Here is a 13,905-nt window from a genome sequence, read left to right as displayed (position 1 = left end):
TAACTTCCACATACTGTTCCATGCTTATGCTCCACACAGCGTACCACGCTTACCTTATCACATAATATTCCATGCTTATGTTCCACATAGTGTAACACGCTTAACTTCCACATAGTGTTCTATGTTTATGCTCCATGATACCGTGCTTCACATTATTTTATCGGTTTACAGTACCAGGTGTTGATACTATAGCAGATGTACTGTGCCTGTTTTGGTATAGTTGATATACTAGGCTTGGTGTTAATACAGCCAATACTGTGTTTACGTTTCCATAGCTGTCATATGGTGCATTCCTATAGCAGTCATATGGTGCTTATGTTACTATAGCTGATAATTGCGTTACGTAACTAGTAACTATATGCTACCCGGGGCTTATGTTACTGTAGCAGAATATACTGGGCATTTTAACATAATTTTAGCTGACATATGGGCCTATGTTTCTATTGCTGATAATTTGTGTTTGTCATTGTTTCATATAGATACTGTGTATTAGTGGTTAATTTAGCTGTTATGCTGAACATTAATGTTGTTCAGGGCTTACATTACTATAAGCTCATATACTGGGCCTTGATGTTATACTGTGCGTATGTTACTTCAAGTGATATACCATGCTTCAACGTTAACGCTTCCCTACAGTGTCACATACATATGGTTCCCTACAGTGTCACATACATACAACTCCCTACAGTGGGACATACATCAGGTTACCTTCAGTGTTACATACATACGATACATCCGGTTACCTACTGCGTGACATACATACGATACATCCAGTTACCTACTGTGTGACATACACACTTTTCCCTACAGGGTAATACGCATATAGTTCCTTACAGTGTGACATACATATGATACATAAGGCAAGCTACAGTGGGACATACGTGCGATTACCTACAGTGTGACATACATACTTTTCCTTACAGGGTAATATGCATACAATTCCTTACAGTGTGACATACATACTTTTCCCTAGAGGGTAATATGCATACAATTCCTTACAGTGTGACATACATACTTTTCCCTACAGGGTAATACGCATACAGTTCCTTACAGTGTACGTTTCATAGTTTATTGTCCTGTTCTTTAGTTTCAGTTATGTCACGTCATGCTCACGTTATGTACGCTAGTCAAGTATCTTAGGCTGTGGTCATAGTATTACACTCACGTTTTCATGTGCTTAGGTCGGGTATATTAGGCTGTTATAGCGTCACGTTGTTCCTGTAGGCAGATCAGGTATGGTTAACGTGATTATAGTTGGCAACATTCCTAGGATACCCAAGCAGGTATTATTCTATGACCAGGTTGTTTTACCTCTTAGCTCTATATGTTCGGTGTGGTTGGAGGCTGGTTGCTGTCGTCAATCCGTAAAGCCTCATCTTTATAGTTTACTTTCTGGTCATTACACACGTCTTGTTACTGCCAGTTTGATGTCGGCGTTCCAGGTAAGCTTTAAGCCGTCACTTTACATGCCTTTAGTACGTCACACGCTCCTGTGAGGGGCTGACAGTCAATCCTTGAGCCTTATATCGTTGTCATTCCTTTGTACATTACAAACGTTCTTGTTTGGGGCAGATTGTATCATCAATCCACGAGCCTCTTGTCGTAATTATGTTTTCGTATGTTATATACGCCCCTGTTAGAGGTAGATTGCTTGACAATCCACAAGCCTCATGTTGTTTCTGTGTTACATACGATTCTCTCTCCGAGGCAGATTGCACCGTCAGTCCACAAGCCTCATGTGGTTAGCATCTCCATGTTTGTTACTATGTGTCTGATTGTGGTCTTAGTTGTATATGTCTTAGTGTTAACTTCTTTGGTGTGGATATAGCTTCTGGGCCTTTTGTTGTATGTTTGTCTTGTCAAACGTGTACCTGTTGGGAAATTTGCCCTTATTGGTCTTTGTTACCTGCTGGTCATGTATATTTTCTTTTGTGATAGGCCTCAGGGTGCAGCAGTAATAATCTTCTTTTACACCTGCAAGTATGAGGATACTGCCTTACTGGTACACGAAATCTCAGATTAAGTATGTTATATCATTTAATGTTTTGTCTACGCGGGTCTGTTGTTCTCACTTTATGGATGGCATGGTTCAATAGGATTACTTATATGTGTAGCACGGGATACTTGCAAAGACAGTGGAGAGTGATTATTCAGATGAGGAGAAATCGTCATCTGTGTCAGAAAATGTGAGTATATATATATATATATATATATATATATATATATATTCTTTTTTTTTATTTTTTAATAAAGATACTGAAATTGAGTTTACAATATTGTAGTTTTTCGACAGAAACCCAACCAAGGCGAATGCAGCAGCCTGAATTGCGCCAGGAATCTCCTGAGAGCCTTCCTCTTGAGACCATATGGTATGAAGTGTATGCTGCATGTAGATGTGCACCTTGAATAGCATGGTATACATGAATCACAAATTTTTTTTTGTTTTATTTTTTGTTTTGTCTTTCTACCAGACCCAGCTTCCACCTCCCAGGGGACTAGCCAAGCCTGAAAAGGGGAAAAGAGGCCGTGGCAAGGGACATGGTCGGGTGAGTGTATTTCATAGCCTTTTGCTGATAATTTTTAAAGCTTGTGGTTACGAAAAGCTGACCCGTTGCTCATAGCAACCGGAAATATATAATTTTTATTTTTTTGTTTTACAGTCATGGATGTGAACTGATTGCTTGCTATCCGCAATTGGGACAATTTAATAAGGCACAGGTTTAAAAAAAATCTCCAAATATGTTCTAAAAATATATCTTTTCCTTTGTTGATTGCAGGGTTCCAGAGGTGGCAGGTCAGTGGCAGTGGAGGAGATCGTCATTGATAACAAGCTCTTAATTGAGCTCATACATGCCCGGCATGCTCTCTGGGACACCACAGACCACAAACATGCTGACCAAGCAGCAACAAGAAGGCTATGGAAGTATGTGCTTGCAAACATTTGCAACACATGGGAGGAGCTTACAACCCTTCAAAAGGAATATCACAATATATATATATATTTTTTAACCCATCTAGGACTAAAGGCGTACAGGTATGCCCTCGCGTCCTTGGACATAAGGACCAAGGGCGTACCTGTACACCCTATACGTTTCTGTTCACTGCCAGTAACCATGCAGTGAATGGAATGGGATGCCTGCTGAAATCGTTCAGCAGGCATCCCATGCAAACGCCTGGGGCGGTCAATTCAGACCGGCGATATCCGTTGCTGTCCGAGACAGCTCCGATCGCCCTGAAGGGATAGGAGTGAGGTGGCAGGGGTGCCACCCATGGCTCAAATCCTGCAGGAATGCATAAGAATGGAGTTCCTGCACTTTTTCCACAGCGGGAACACTATTCCCATTAGAAGGAATCCTGAAGGACCAGCTCTTGAGTGGAGATCTTCGGTGAGTTCCCACACTTTTTTCCCCGGACTTGACCCTTTGGGCCACCCCTCCTATCCCTGCAATTGATCGGTCACAAACAAATGACCAACCGCAGATCGGGGGCAGGGGGGGGCTGTTAAAGTTCAGTTCCTCCACTCTGCCCACCAATGGGTGTCCGGGCAGAGTGGGGGAACTTGGGGGCAGCGGTTACTGTGTCCAGGCAGCGGAGCCAGCAGCGATCCATGCGAGCGACGTCAGTGGAGTGCAGTGGCGGAGTAATTTGGCAGTTTTGGAGTGACCGCAAAGAGCTGGAGGACCACAGTTTGGAGACTACTGTACAGTGGTCTCTAAACTGTGGTCCTCCAGATCTTGCAAAACTACAACTCCCAGCATGCCCAGACAGCCGTTTGGGCATGCTGGGAGAAATTGCGATACAAATATATACATATATTTTTTTCCTTTTTACCCCTTATAAAAAGAAAAAGTTGGGGGCTACACCAGCATGTTAGTGTAAAGTGCTCTGCAGGCACACTACAGGGCTCACGACTGAGAGCGCACTATGTACATTTGAGGCCTAAACTGATGATTTGCACAGGGGTGGCTGATAGTTACAGCGGTTCTGACATAAACGCAAAAAAAAAAAAAAAAAAAAACACACCCAATACACGGGTGCACACTGCTGTGGCAAGTACAAAACATGTAAAAAAAAAAAAATGGCAGCAGCACACTTGGTCAACAAAATGGAGGCTTTTAGCGAACTTTTTGATCAAAACATGTCCCCCCATCCACCACGTGGAGGTGGCCTCATATCGGATGGGAGCCTAACATTCACTCACCTCAGGCTGGGTGACATGCTTGATTCACTAACAACCCAAAACCCTATTTCACTATTTCACCTCCTGTGAAATAGGGGAGGGGATGCACGGCTACAGAGGGAGCCACTCCCCCCAAATTGCACAGCAAAAAATGTTTTAATAATTATTAAAAAAATAATAATAATAATGTTAGGGTCCCATCCGATATGAGGCCACCTCCGCGTGGTGGATGGGGGGACATGTTTTGATTTAAAAAAATGCGCTAAAAGCCTCCATTTTGTTGACCAAGTGTGCTGCCGCCATTTTCTTTTTTTCCAAAATGTTTTCGTCTTCACAAGGGGTAACAGGAAAATCCCCCCTCCCCCCCCCCCCCAAAATTGTAACACCAATTCTTCTGAGTAAGGAAATTCCCTATGTGGATGCCACCCCGACTGCTTGAATGACAGCTCGCATCACTGCTCTGCTCCCTAAGCAGATGGAGCAGAGTGGTGACGCAAGCCATCATTCAAGCCATCGGGGCAGGGTCACAGCCGCAGTGAATGGAACTGGTAAGTAGAAGTCCCCACCCAGAGGACTACTTGCCAGGCAGCAGGTGGGACTTTATAACTTAATACTTCACCATGCCCGGGGGCACAAACGTCCCCTGGGGATGGTGAGGATAATGATTTTAACATATATAACGCATTGCCAAGCGTTATATATGCTAAAATATGCTGATTGGTTCTTAAGGGGTTAAGGCAAGATATTATTATTATTTTTGTTTCTTCTTCTTCCAGGAAAGAATAAAAGTGAGGTGGAATTCATTGAGGGATCACTTTATCTGCAACCTAAACGAGGAGGCCACAGCACCTAGTGGGTCAGGTGCTAAGAGGAGTTTTGCCAGTCACAGCAGGAGGGGGCAGTGCCATCTACAGGCCCCCCTACTGACTTTATGCTGTTTCTCCAGAGCCTAGCACCCATGATGGAGAGTCTGTCAATTGATCGGCAAAGCAAATTCCGCATTGGTTTGGTACAACTGCTTCAGAAGATCCGCCACTGCCTGCCACCACAGTCCCCTTCCCATTATTTTGCCCATCACTGTTCCTGCTCCCCTCCCCAGTCCTATGCCCCCCATAAATTTATGCCCACTCCCAGCCACAGCCCCACACCTACTTCCTGACCCACTCTCTGAGACATGAGCAGCATATGGACAAATCACAGGCCCCTTCCCATTCTATGGGTGTTAGTATGGTCCAAATACTGACCCAGCTGGAATCCCCTAACCACCCCACCTCCCAGTCCACTCCATGTACCTCAGGCCCTACATCACATAGTTATTCCAATACACCACCCACTACCCAACAACCTTCTTCTCTTCCTACCCCCCAGCACACCCTTCATACAATCTTATTCATATTCTCATTCTTATTCCCTGGATACCCATACCGTATTTGCTGGTGGTCTTCTGAATTGAGGGACCAAACAAATGTGGCGCCCCAAGGAGCGCATCCAGACCCTATACCCCCATTGACCAGCCCCAGTTTGACCAGCAATAGGATGGAGAAGCTGGTAGTTTACCTTTTGATAACGAAAAGATATGCCTTATTTGTATTGAACCAAAATTACAAGTTGGTTTTGAAAAAATAAAAAATTACATTTTTACTAGTAAATTTTTTTTTTTACTTTACAATGTGTGTTTGTATTTTTCTTCAATTTAAAATTAAGTTTTCTTCCAGGGAGAAGGAAGGGTTTCCTGTACCCCCCATTGTAATAATCATACTGGGGGGGGGGGGGTACAAGGGACCCTCACTCTTTCCTAAAAGAAAACATATACAACCTGGAGCAGAAAAAAAAAATACCTGATATGTTATTTTCGGGAATAAGTGTGGTCCTTTCTAGAAAACTTCTGACACGTGTCAGTCTGTAGTTGTACATTCTTTGGCGGTGGTTTAGGCCTCGGGAGGAGTACGGCTTCAGCAAGTTGGCACACATGTGGAAGGCCTCATCCGCAACAAAAACAAAAGGCATTGGAGGTCCATCAGTCCCACGAAAGGGCCTAGCAGCAGGAAGCTCCATCTCACCTGAATAGATCTCCTCCCCATGGCAGAGTTCTTGAACACCCGAAAGTCATTTGTCCTTCCATATGACTCTATGTCCACAGCAATAAATTTGTACAATGGCCATAAGGATGGTGGAAAAGTATTTCTTATAACTGAAGAAGTCTGACAAGGTGTTTAGTGGCTTCCGAATCCTGATGTGTTTTCCATCGATTGAACCAACACAATTGGGGAACTGTGGGACTTCCCAAAATTTGTCCGCAATGGCAATCCATTGCTGCGCTGAAGGATGTGGAAAAACTCCTCACGAAAACACTCCCACAGGGCCTTGCAGGTGTCCAGAACAATGGCTGAAATTGTTGATTCTCCAAGGGGGAATTGAAAATGCAGTGAGGAATAACTTTCTCTGGTGGACAGAAACCTGTAATTAAAAAACACCTATTTGGTATTTAACGCAAAACATGAAAACATGAAAAAGTGCAATATGGCTACATACTTCAGGGTGACAATGAGACGTTCTTCCGGTGAAATGCTCCTACGGAAATGGGTGTCCTGGTGCTCGTTTTGGGAAGAAACTCGAATAAGTAGATAATCAAATCTGGCCACCGACATCCTCAGGTAATCACAAAACTTTGCAGGGTGCTAACGTAGCTCGACATAAAGTGTGCTATACACCCCACATGTCATGCGAGCCAAAGTGATCGGGTGAATCCAGTAGTGACGATGACAGATCTCCGCTTGTTGCCTTCTCCTTTGGGCACAGATCAGCTGGACGTTGTAACTAAATAGAACGTGAGCAGGCAACGTGATTAAAATAAGCGTAGGCAATAAAGTCTGAGAGAGAGAGAGTGCGATTTGTTGTTCTTTGCGGTCAATGTTTCAACACAGACAGAGATTACCTCTTAGTTCTAGCCTTTTATACCTACCTGTGGTCAGAGGAGGCAGAGTTTAAAAGGTTAAACAGGTAGAGACAGGTATTAGGGGGTTCATTTAATGGCCAATAATGGATAACGGATATCCGGACGGATATACCATCCAATAATGGATGGTATAACTGACAGTAACGGATGACATATGTCTGTTAATTTAGCGGAATATCCGTTAAAATAGCGGACATTCGCCTTCCATTATGATCAGTTTTTTTTATGATCTGTTCTTTTTTAATGGGACTACAACGGGGCGGCTCCAAATGGTAGTGTCAACCTAGCCTTAAATCAACAGAAAAGGACAAATGCTAACTTTTTAGCATGTCATAAAACGTGGAGGGCCCCGACCTGTCTTCTTTATAAGTGGCGCTGAGGCAGAGATCTCCTTCATCTGACACTTGCTAAAACTGTTTGCTCGACAGTTAAATGATGGCAATTTATTTCCTTTATTCAGACAAGTTCTCTTCTACAAGAACGCTCAACTATTATTAGACTCACCATCCGCTCAGCAGAAGAGCAGTATCGCCCGATTATGAAGCATTTCTGCTTCATAAGCAAATCTTTGAAATTAGGAGTAAGAAATAGGTTTTTACAGAGAAGGATATGAAGTGATCAGCTCTGATTCGTACAATCATTAAAGGAGTACTCCGGTGCTTAGACATCTTATCTCCTATCCAAAGGATAGGGGATAAGATGCCTGATTGCGGGAGTCCCGCTGCTGGGGACCCCCGGGATCTTGCACGTGGCACCCCGTTTGTAATCAGTCCCCGGAGCGTGTTTGCTCCGGGTCTGATTACTGTCGATCACGGGGCCGGCGGCGTGTGACGTCACGCCTCCGCCCCCATGTGACCTCACGCTCTGCCCCTCAATGCAAGTCTATGGGAGGGGGTGTGACAGCTATCACGCCCCCTCCCGTAGGTTTGCATTGAGGGGCGGAGCGTGACGTCACACGGGGGCGGAGGCGTGATGTCACACGCCGTCGGCCCTGTGGTCTCCGGTAATCAGACCCGGAGCGAACACGCTCCGGGAACTGATTACAAACGGAGTGTCACGTGAAAGATCACCGGGGTCCCCACGGGGATCTCCTTTGGATAGGGGATAAGATGTCTAAGCACCGGAGTACCCCCTTTAAGAAAGCGTTATGTGTTCCCTGGGGTGTTGGCATCTTTGAATTACATTTCCTCAGAATATTTGCAAAATATTGATTATTAAAAACATTGTTTCCCAACCAGTGTGCCTCCAGCTGTTGCAAGACTACAACTCCCAACATGCCCGGACAGCCTTCGGCTGTCCGGGCATGCTGGGATTTGTTGTTTTGCAACAGCTGGAGGCACACTGGTTGGGAAACACTAGTTCAGAGTCTAGAAAGGCAAAATATTTCTAGAACATTGAAATTGCATAAATTACATAAGATAATATACATACTTGTCCACTGGTTGTGCATAAGGCCCTAGAATGAGCCCTGCCCCTGAGGCAAACATGTCCCTTCATTATTAATATGCAACCAAAAACATTTACCATGTATGTAATAAAAAATGACCTTGAAAGATAGATAAAATGTAAACTTCACAATGACATCTGGCTCCGTTAAGTCATGTCTGTTAGTAAAATCTGTTCAAGCCTTTTGCAAACGGATGTAAAAGGATCCCATTGATGTCCTTTGTCATCCATTTGCTCTGTTCGGTTTCTATTCCGTTTTTTTAACAGGAAAAAAAGAAGGTGCATGCAGGATTTTTGTCTTGTCTTAAAAAAACAAAAACGGAAGAGAAACTGATATAATACATTTAACAGTGAAGTCTAAGGGAAAGGAGCCTTTACGGTCATCAGACCTGGGCCACTCCTTTGACCCAAAAGATTGGGCCCAAATGGCTACCACAACTTCTAAACTTTCTATTAATGTGAACTTGCAGGAGGGGGGCTGGAAGGTTTTGCTTAGATGGTACTTAGTCCCAACAAGGATAGCTAAGATGTTACCCTCTGCCTTCCCATTACGCTTCCGCAAATGTCAAAATAGGGGCACTATGCTCCATATCTGGTGGGAGTGCTCCAAGGTGCTGCATTTTTGGATCCGCATATACCACCTAATTTACTCTGTCACCAGAGTCAATATTTGAAAGAGACCCGGGCAGGCCTTGCTGAATGCCCCCTTACCAGAGGCCTCTAGAAGGAGCCGGAAACTTATCTACCACATCTTCTTGGCAACCAAAATTGCTATAGCCATGAGCTGGAAAACTCAATAGATTCCCTTTCACTTGGTCAGATCCAAACTGAATTGGATTATGGCTAATGACAAATTGACTAGTATCTTTATGGATAATCAAAAAGCTTGTGGCACTACTTGGCTGCCATGGATGGAGTATCTAGGCAACTCCCCTTAGACGCACCTCCTTACTTCCCTATGTATAACCTCCATGCAGAGGTAGGGATTACCACTAACTCCCCTCTTCCCTCCCCAAATCTGTATGTCTTGTCTGTACCCCCCCCCCACCTTGTGTCTGTCTTTCCTCCTGGATCCCAGGAGTTTTATGTTGAATTGTTCTTTTATTATACTTATCGATTGCTTTCCTCTGTTATTTTATACCACTTGATACACTGGACTTGGTCAAGTGGCCCATCGGCCCCCTCCCCTGGATAAATACTGCCAGCACATACAGAGGTAACCAACGCCTTTTTTCAAGCTGGCTGCTCCTGAACCTTGATCCTCCACTCGAGTTGCCCTCACTTCGGTATACTCTTAATGCAATTTATCGGTCCAGTACTTGAATGTATGTGCTTGTTTACTTTGTTGTTTTAAAACTTTAATAAAATCTTTGAAAGAGAAAATTAAAAATCAATACTATTGAAGGCAAAATTCAGTGATCCGGTTTATTACATAATGCCATGCAATGTTTATCCATTTACCCTAATATGTATGATAATAGCAGAAGCTATAGCTATATAGATACTTTTGTTTGTGCATGTACCATCCCTTTGTTGTTGACTATGTTGTCACTATATGAATAAAGATTGTGATTATTATTAGAGATGAGCGAATCAAAGCTGACGAATCCGAAATTTGTTACGAACTTCTTGAAAAATCGAATCGCTTCATTAAACTCCATTTAGTGCGGTCCAGGCTCCAGGGCATCTAAAATGGCGGATCCACATGTGAGGACTTGGGGCAAGGAACTCTGGGAAGGCGGGAAGGCAGGTAGGCAGGATGACCGTGAATCACATGCAGGATGCAGCCTATAAGCAGCCAGTCACCCCCGTGATGTCACAGCCCTATATAATCGGCAGCCATTTTGCGGCCAGTCACTTCATTCATTACACTGCAGAGAGATAGGACGGACAGCCTGTGTGTGTGTGTTACACAGAAAAGCTTATTACAGCAGTGTTCCACCTCCTAGTTACATCAGCGTTCTGGTGGACAGAGAGCAGTGCTTTTCTTTCTCACTGAAAAAGATTTTTACTGCAACCATTAACCTCCTAGTCACTTTCTACAGCATTTTATTACAAAGAGGGGCAGAGAGCTGCGTGTTGCCTCATACATTTCAACAAGCTTCCTCAACTTCATAAACCTTAGCAGAGGAGACAGGAATAATTTTTCAGCACAATTCTGTGTGTCTGTTCCACAACAAATCTGCTGGTTATACTAGTCTGTGGACAGTATAATACCCATCAGTCCATTCCTAATAGTCTTTGACAGAGTGCAATTTTAAGTTAAGTACACAGCTTTTTTGTGCTCCAGCACTGTTGTGTACTGCTGGTGTTGTGCAAAAGTAAGTTTTTTAAGCATACTGTAGCGCATTTTTCCACCCTCATAAGTGCATACCACGTACCTACATCTAGGTAATGTACTATTTTGTAGCTGTTAATCTGTCAAGGGCCTAGTTACTGTGAAAGGCAAAGCAAAAGTAATCACCGGCTGGTTTTACTCCAATAAGTTTTTTTAAGCGTACTGTAGCGCATTTTTCTGCCCTCATAAGTGCATACCACATGCATACATCTAAGTAGTGTACTATTTTATACCTGTTAATCTGTCAAGGGCCTAGATACTGTGAAAGGCCAGGCAAAGGTACTCACCGGCTGGTGTACTCAAATACTTTTTTAAGTGTACTGTAGCGCATTTTTTTTGCCCTCATAAGTGCATACCACATACATACACCTAAGTAGTGTACTATTTTGTACCTGTTAATCTGTCAAAATGATTGATGTCATTACAAAGTACAATTTATTGTGCAAAAATAAGCCCTCACATGGGTCTGTAGGTGCAAAATTTAAAGCGTTATGCTTTTTAGAAGGTGATGAGGAAAAAAACGAAATAGCAAAAACGGAAAAACCCTGAGTTAGTCTGGTGGAAAACAACTTTCACAGGATAGGAGATAAGTGTTTGATCAAGGGGGGGTCAGACCGCTGGGACCCTCCAAAATCTCCTGCACGGCACCCGGCTCTCTGAGAGGAGCACATGCTACAGACGGCACAAGCTCCATTCATTTTATATGGGAGTGTTAAAGAGACCCTGTACTTGAGCATCTCCGGCACAACCATAGAAATTAATGGAGCACGTGCCGTCTATAGAAAGCGGGGGCGCTGTGCAGGAGATTGTGGATTGTCCCAGCAGTCGGAACCCAAGCAATCAGACACGTATCTCCTATCCTGTGGTTGTTTTTTGCCTGACTACCCCTTTAACACTTCTTGTACCTTCTGAAAGGTGGCACCGATCGGCATAATGTATATTTTATTTTAATCCGCTTTACCCTCATTATAACCCTATATATTGGGTTTAGTACGAGTGAACCAGCTGTCAGTTTCCCTTTAAACCAAATATTTTATAGCCTTAAGTTATTGTTGTGTAATGTAATAAAAAATCTTTTAAAACTGCTTAATTTAATTAGGTTTGTATCTGTACGACAGACATGTTTGATGGTACTTCTGTCCCCTGTCGTGCAGTGGTAGCAAAACAACCATTTTGGTTAATATATTTATACATTTTAATGGGTCCAAAGTTGGTTGCCCAGGAGCCCTGTTGATGTCTCATGGGTTAAGTTGAGGCCCACTAGGGGGAGTGTGAGGCCTATAAAGAGCCTTGCTTTGGGCACTATTGGAAGGCTGTGAGTCTGCAGTAGAATGGTAGCACTGGAAAACCAGACCAATGACATGCTCTGTCTGTGGAGTTGAGTAAGTGTCAAGAAGTCTAGGGGTGTTAAAAAATTTGGGAGACTACTGATGGCTAATGGGGTCCTGTAAGTTTGTAGAGAAGAGTAGAGTAGAGAAGAGTAGTATGCCGAGCTTTCCTCAGAGGGCTACAGTAGAAAAGAGAGCCTTACTCTTGTTCTATGAAATACCACATACAGAACATTCATCTCCACATGCTTCAACTTAGGCTAAGTTCACATGAGCATTGTGCTCCATTGTGAGAAGCTTCATCTCTGAGTCCGCCTACATTACAGGACTTTAGCTAAAGCAACTAACACCTGACGAAACTCCATTCAAAGTCAATGGAACCCGTTGGGACCTGGCAGTGTCCGTTGTGCTCAGAGCACAATGCTGATGTGAACTTAGCCTTAGGCTAGGTTCACATGGCCATTCTCTCCCACCACGCTATTCTCCCGTTATTGCTGCTGAACAGACCATACTGTCAAACAGATGCAAAAGGATTCAAATGGATGCCATTTGTCTGTTATTTTAACAGACTATTTAATTAAAGAAAAAAAAAAAAGAGAGAGACAAGTGGAATCCTTTTGCATCAGTTTTTCATCCATTTATATCCTTCTTTTTAACCCCTTAAGGACCAAGCCCATTTTGGCCTTAACCCCTTCAGGACCAAGCCCATTTTGGCCTTAAGGACCAGAGCGTTTTTTGCACATCTGACCACTGTCACTTTAAACATTAATAACTCTGGAATGCTTTTAGTTATCATTCTGATTCCGAGATTGTTTTTTCGTGACATATTCTACTTTAACATGGTAGTAAATTTTTGTGGTAACTTGCATCCTTTCCTTGTGAAAAATCCTAAAATTTGATGAAAAATTTGAAAATTTTGCATTTTTCTAACTTTGAAGCTCTCTGCTTGTAAGGAAAATGTATATTACAAATAAAAAAAAAATTTTATTCACATATACAATATGTCTACTTTATGTTTGCATCATAAAAGTGACGAGTTTTTACTTTTGGAAGACACCAGAGGGCTTCAAAGTTCAGCAGCAATTTTCCAATTTTTCACAAAATTTTCAAACTCACTATTTTTCAGGGACCAGTTCAGGTTTGAAGTGGATTTGAAGGGTCTTCTTATTAGAAATACCCCACAAAAGACCCCATTATAAAAACTGCACCCCCCAAAGTATTCAAAATGACATTCAGTCATCATTTTAACCCTTTAGGTGTTTCACAGGAATAGAAGCAAAGTGAAGGAGAAAATTCACAATCTTCATTTTTTACACTTGCATGTTCTTGTAGACCCAATTTTTTAATTTTTACAAGGGGTAAAAGGAGAAAATGTATACTTATATTTGTAGCCCAATTTCTCTCGAGTAAGCACATACCTCATATGTCTATGTAAAGTGTTCGGCGGGCGCAGTAGAGGGCTCAGAAGGGAAAGAGCGACAAGGGGATTTTGGAGAGTACGTTTTTCTGAAATGGTTTTTGGGGGCATGTTGCATTTAGGAAGCCCTTATGGTGCCAGAACAGCAAAAAACCCTCACATGGCATACCATTTTGGAAACTAGACCCCTTGAGGTACGTAACAAGGAATAAAGTGAGCCTTAATACCCCACAGGTGTTT

General features: G+C 42.9%; 1 long non-coding RNA gene across 1 annotated transcript; it reads left to right on the top strand.

Annotated features, from left to right (window-relative positions):
• The first annotated feature begins 1,936 nt into the window (after window positions 1-1,936).
• On the top strand, window positions 1,937-5,747 carry LOC130284276 (uncharacterized). The gene is made up of 6 exons (XR_008846967.1): window positions 1,937-2,023; window positions 2,133-2,186; window positions 2,294-2,369; window positions 2,472-2,546; window positions 2,778-2,923; window positions 4,957-5,747. It is a non-coding gene; the product is annotated as an uncharacterized LOC130284276 (long non-coding RNA).
• Window positions 5,748-13,905: the final 8,158 nt, after the last annotated feature.

The sequence above is a fragment of the Hyla sarda genome, chromosome 1, assembly GCF_029499605.1.
Source record: "Hyla sarda isolate aHylSar1 chromosome 1, aHylSar1.hap1, whole genome shotgun sequence".
Classification (NCBI taxonomy): domain Eukaryota; kingdom Metazoa; phylum Chordata; class Amphibia; order Anura; family Hylidae; genus Hyla; species Hyla sarda.
The sequence above is the reverse complement of the archived record's forward strand: the minus strand, read 5'-3'. Positions and strand labels throughout refer to the sequence as shown.